The sequence below is a fragment of the Hipposideros armiger genome, unplaced genomic scaffold, assembly GCF_001890085.2.
Source record: "Hipposideros armiger isolate ML-2016 unplaced genomic scaffold, ASM189008v1 scaffold_947, whole genome shotgun sequence".
Lineage (NCBI taxonomy): Eukaryota > Metazoa > Chordata > Mammalia > Chiroptera > Hipposideridae > Hipposideros > Hipposideros armiger.
In genome coordinates this window covers 278045-284315 of record NW_017732297.1, presented here as the reverse complement: position 1 = coordinate 284315, position 6271 = coordinate 278045, and the positions used below count along the sequence as shown (strand labels likewise).

Sequence of the window (6271 nt, the reverse complement as noted above, 5' to 3'; positions counted from 1 at the left end):
CAATTTGCTATCCTTTAGTTCTTCAGTCTAGTTGTGGAGGACGTTGCTTCACTGGCCCAAGTTGGCACCATCACTGCGCTCTTCCCGGGAGAGGCAGATCAGTCACTGGCTTCTGGATGGCCACTCACAGCGGCTGCTGGCCGCTCACGATGGCTGCTGGCTACACATGGTAGCCCATGGCAACCCACCTGCCATTGCTGGCAACCCACTGCCACAGGGGCTGCAGCCTACGCCGTCGCCGGCGACTCACGTCAGCCCAGCTCCAGGTTGAGCTGTTGTTCAGCATCTTAGCTGTAGAGGGCAGTGTCACTGGCCCTCATATGTGGGATCCAAACCAGGGTCCTCTGGCGTCCCAAGCCAGCTCTTAACCAACGCGCCACTCGACCAGCCCAATGTCTTCCTTTCAATATTTCCGTTATCATCAGGTAAAGAAAGAAGTCATTGGGGGCCAGATCAGGTGAGTAGGGAGGGTGTTCCAACACAGTTATTTGTTTACTGGCTAAAAACTTCTTCATAGGCAGTGCTGTGTCAATTGGTGCATTGTCGTGATGCAAGAGCCATGAATTATTGGCAAAAAGTTCAGGTTGTCTAATTTATTCACACAGCCTTTTCAGCACTTTCAAAGAGCAAAGTTGGTTAACTGTCCAGTTCATACAAATTCATAATGCATAATCCTTCTGATATCAAAAAAAGGTTAGCAAAATTGTTGCAACAAGTTCTGGTACTTAATTATCCAACTTTGTGTGTATAAATATGTCTTTATGTGTAACTGCTAAATCATTTTGTCATTTTTCATTGGTATTCACTATAGTTTTTAAAACCCTTTTTACAATAATTTAATTTTAATTTTCTGTACTATTGTACTAATCCTTGCTCTTTTATTAATTTATTAACTTTAGTAGTTTTTTGGTCCTCAATATATTTTCTTAAGTTTGAAATTTTACTTTTTTAACATTTTATTATCTCATCTGTAAGACCTTATGCTTTTATTTCATTGATCTGCAGCATTTTCTTGGGTTATTGAAATTTTCCTGTTATGATGGGGTTTTATTGGTGTGTATATCTTTTATTCCTGTGTTTTTTCTCTCATGCGGTAGTATTTTAGATACTTTCTACTTTATATCTTTTCTTCTTGTCTGTGCTTGGGTATTTTTGTCCACATATAATTTTTCATAATGTTTGATTCTCTTTCCATTTATATCTCATAACAGTTTGATTTTCCTCTCAAATGCAGGGAGAGCCAGGAATTTTGTGTTCTCTGACATTTCTGTTGCTAAAGGACATGGTAAATTGGGAGAGATTTATCTAGTGAAAACGTGTTCAGGCTTTGTTACAATATCTGGAATCGGCTCTCCTCTCTTACTTAATAGGTTAATTGTCTTACACAATGGTGGATGCCACAAACTTATGTGTTATATACCATCCCTTTATATGTGGGTTGTTTTACCAAGAAGATTTCATTTCCTTCTTAGAGAATCAAACTATTTTTCTGTTTTCCTGACTTCACTGTTTTCTCCCCAGCAGCCACTTTCAATAGTACAAACATATATAGACTTCCATCTAATTGGCTTAGCTGAAAATTTTGCATATTTCTGTAACTTCACAGATTTAGTGATCTCAACAGTGTGGATTCTGGGGAGTTGATGTAGGGATAAAATCTTTCCGGTTCTCTGTGCCAATGCCAAATCGTTTTCTCATTTCTTTCACTTCTGGTTTTTGAAGTTAAATAAATTATACTTTACACGGTTTTTTTTTGTGTGTTTTTTTGGTAGCTGTTGTTATAGACATTTTTCATTTCTTTTTAGTCTTTTTTTTTTTTTTAAACTCACTTTGTTCCACCTGGGGGGAAAGTATTCTGAGACTTACACTTTTTAATTGACTTATTCTTACGAGATACGAACATGTATTACTAGTTTCAAGAGAAGGACCAATTGAAACTGACAGGGTTAGTCTATTGAACGCTACAGGGGGGCCACAAAAATACTGAATGAGCAGGAGAAGATATGGATAATAAATGTAGATGGATAGCATTGCATTTATAGCAGATGTGAATGTAAGAAAATTTCTAGGAAGGGGTGAGATATTTGAGGAATTTCATGCTTAATCATTACATTTAAAAAAATAAGATAAGAAATTGGGGGAGGAGAAAAATCAGATTTTAGTGGGTGGTTGAATGAATTGTAAGAAAAGGAACCTGAGAGAAATTAGTACAAATTACTCTTTCCCAAGCTTGTTCATATAGCTTTTATCTTTCCTTTCCACTGCTATCTACATGATCTATACAAGCTTTTTTCCTTTTTGTTTGTTGTTTGTTTGATTGCCTTTCCTTCTCTCTTTCTCACTTGCTCTATTCACTATTAGCATGCTAAATGCTGTCTGTGGATTCAGAGTTGAGGTAATCTTAAGTGACATTGAGGTATTGCACCATAAACTCAATTATTCAACTGAATGGAGAGGAAGCAATAATGCAGTTAAGAAAAATAATTTACTTGCATTTGGCACGTGTCAATGATGTTGCTCAATGAAACAGTTACTTTCCGAAGTATGATTTTCCTAGATTTATATAAAACTAATCCTTGTCACTTGGGCATAGGTTCAATAATGGTAGACAGTAAGATTAAATATAATTATGCTTCAAATCATTATGTAAGTCATGTACAAAGTATTTTCACCTAAAATACACATCCAGGAAATATTGGAAACCAGGTAAGTTTAGCTTTACATATTTGAAAAGATAGTATTTAAAACTTTAAAAATGATTTATTAATATAAGGTATGTAACAAAAGGTGCTCTGACTTTAGGAAGTTTAAAATATTTCTTGTATTTTTCATCATAGGTAAAACTAATATAGTCACTTACTTTCAATGTTAATGTGCGTGGAAAAGTAAAAATTGCATTTATCTCAACTATGTGGTAGAATTCAGAAGACTGAGAAATGATCAAGTACATTTATGTACTTCCCTTTACTGTTTTCTGAATTCTGGCTTTATCCTACTCTTAGGATAACTGAAATTACAATTAAGAAGAGTGAGGCATCATTGGTTGGTCTAATGGCCCTGCTATTTTTTGCTTTGTTTTGTTTTTTAATACCCTGCAATGGATATTTGCACCTAGATTTTGAGGGGCTGATTTCCGCAAGGGTATATTTGTTTTCTACATTTTTATTCTAGCATCTGGATAAGCTGCAAGGCATTTAAAGTGATCTCAAAGCCATTCATCCATTGAAACGTCCTGTTGTGACAGACATGAAAACAGGGAACTGTTTCATCAGCTTGAGGCACGTACATAAACTGCTTGTCCTAATGTTTTCACTTGAGCACAACTTTTATGATTCGTTTAAAAAAATTTTATCGGTTTAAATTAATTCCCTGAATCAGATACGAGTGGAGTCTCCTTTAAAAACACTATTCCTTGCTGCCCTGGGTCTGATGTAGATCGTGCCTCCAGTGGCGGCCCTGACTGCCTAGGAAATGGCAGTTGGCTAAGTGACACTGATTCTCTCCGCCTTGCCTGCCGCTTGAGAAAGAGGCACGTCCCTGCCGTGTGAGGTGGTGGAGAAAAAGGTAGTGAATTCGGATCCACCTGGGAGCGGGGAGTGGAATCTCCCGCTCTGGACAGCAGCAAGGTGGCAACCACAGCTGACCATGGAAGATTCCCACCGGAGTGACGCTTCGGAGACAGCACCTCAACCTGGTTTATCAGTTCAGGGAGCTCATATTTCTCATATTGCTCAACAGGTATCATCTTTACCACAAAGTGAGGAGTCGCAGGACTCATCTGATAGTATAAGTTTCTCACAGGAAGCTCATGGGATCCTAGCACGGCACCCATCTTATAGGAATTTTGAAAGGCCTATCTTCTGAAGATATTGCAGAAAAAGAGATGGAAAAAACCATGGAGTTTCTGCAGTCACTTCGATATCTGTTCCAACTCCCAACTTGCAGACTAGCACCAAACAATACATTGCCATTACCCCAAATGGAGCCTCACACCTGGCCAGTCCAGGCACAGGTGGAGTACAGGGACTTCAGACATTAACCATGACACATTCAGGCAGTACTCAGCAAGGTACAACAGTTCTCCAGTATGCACAGACTTCTGAGAGTCAGCAAATATTTGTATCCAGCAACAAACTGCATCAGGAGATATGCAGACAGATGAGGGTCTGAACCACACTTTGAGCTACCTCACTGCCACAAACTGGTGATTACCTCTCCTGTGACTCTTATATCTCAGACAACTAAGACAGATGACACCCAATTGAAAAGAGAAATAACGTTGATGAAAAACAAAGAAGTTGCTCAAGAATGTTGCAGAAAAAAGAAAGAATATGTGAAATGCCTGGAAAATCAAATTGCAGTCCTGGAAAATCCAAATAAAAAGTCTAATAGAAGAGTTAAAAACTTTGAATGATCTTTATTCCCATAAAAGTGTTTGATTCTTAAGAAAGAAAATGTTTTGTGGACTTGTCTAAAAACTGAATGGATTTTTTTTTATTTTAGTGGAGTTTTATAAATTTAAAGGTCAAAAATGAAGCTTCTATTTAAGCTTTTGCAATGCAAAGATAAATATCTTATGCAAGAGATCTGGTGACAGATGATAAAGTGGAAAATGACCTCAAGGAAGTTACTGGCACTACTGGAAGCTCTATAAAAATTAAACCTACCCAAGAAGCAGGAAATAAATTTTCACCAACTTGAATTTTCTAAATAACAATTGTTGTCTAAATCCAAAAATGGTAGATAAAATTTGGTAAATTGTATTTTTAAAAACAAATTAATTTACCCTATAGGTTTGCATTTCTTACTATTTCCTAAAATTTATATTTTTAAATTGTGTATATTTTATTTCTGCCAATGAATTCTAAATTACAATATAAAAGAAAAGCTAATATATAACTAAATATGTAAATTATTTGCTGTGATTACATGTACTTGTTCTATTGTCAAGTCTTTTAAATGAGATTATAAGTTTGTTTATTGGACTTAAGAGGGTTTTTTGAGACTGGGTTAAATTGTCTTTGAGACCTTAGAAAGGCGTCTAAGGTACATGAATTGAGTGTGGTGATTTTGTAACATTTTTTTTATCAGAATGGAAAGAGAACTGTTTAAAAATTTGATACTTTTAAATAGTTTGTTTTTTGGTTATTCTGGGAATGGTGATTTTCTACAAAGATATAATTGTTTTTTAATTCCATATTTTATATGCAGTTCAATATACATTACTTATTCTTCTGTGCTTTAATAGAATGAAATGTTTATAGGCCCTTGAGGTCATATTAGAATATTTTTTATAAACCTCTGAATACACACACCAGAGTTTTCCAAGAGGCTTTTATAATCAATTTAATATAAGTTTTTTAAGATTCTAAAATAGCACAATTATTAAAGCAATTTTATATTGCAGACAATTTTGTAATGTAGCGAATGGCATATTTATAAAAGTGATTGCTAATATATTTTTATAGCTAATCTTTATAAATTCTGAAGTTGAGTTTTTAATGATTATTTTGAATGTTTATATAGTTTGTTTAGTGACAAAAAATATTTTGGATCTCAGTGTATCATTTTTATATTATGGAAAGTAAAGTTTCCAGATTGGCTAATATTTTTTTTTAAGTTTTATATATTTATTTATTTTATTAGTTTCAGGTGTACAAAGCAATGTAATAGTTAGACATTTACGCCCCTCACAAAGTGATATGCTCTCCACCCACCACCATCTACTAACCCTCTGACATTGTATATAGCTGTTACAATACCATTGACTATCTTCCTTATGCCATATATATATATATTTTTTAATTATATATATATATATTTTTTAATTATAGCTGACATGCAATATTATTCTACTTCAGCTTCAGCTGTACAGCACACTGGTCATGCATCTACAGTGTATGAAGTGGTCTCCCTAATAAGCCCAGCGCCCATCTGGGACCCTACATAATCTTTATAACATTATTGATTATATTCCCCATACTGTATTCCATATCCCATGACTATATTATGACTACTAATTTGACTTTCTAATCTCTTCATCCTCTCCCCCATCCCCTCCTCCCTCTCACCTAGCAACCATCAGTTTTTTTGTCTCCTATATCACTGAGTCTATTTATGTTTTGTTTGCTCATTTATTCTGTTCTTTACATTCCACATATAAGTGAGATCATATGATATTTCTCTTTCTCAGTCGGACTTACTTAACATATCATAATATTCTCTAGGTCCATCCTAGTTGTTGCAAATGGTAAGATTTCATTCTTTTTTT

The 6271-nt window shown here is 35.3% G+C and overlaps 1 pseudogene; it reads left to right on the top strand.

The window, feature by feature from the left end:
• The first annotated feature begins 3645 nt into the window (after positions 1 to 3645).
• LOC109375420 (cyclic AMP-dependent transcription factor ATF-1 pseudogene) lies at positions 3646 to 4439 on the top strand (annotated as a pseudogene).
• Positions 4440 to 6271: the final 1832 nt, after the last annotated feature.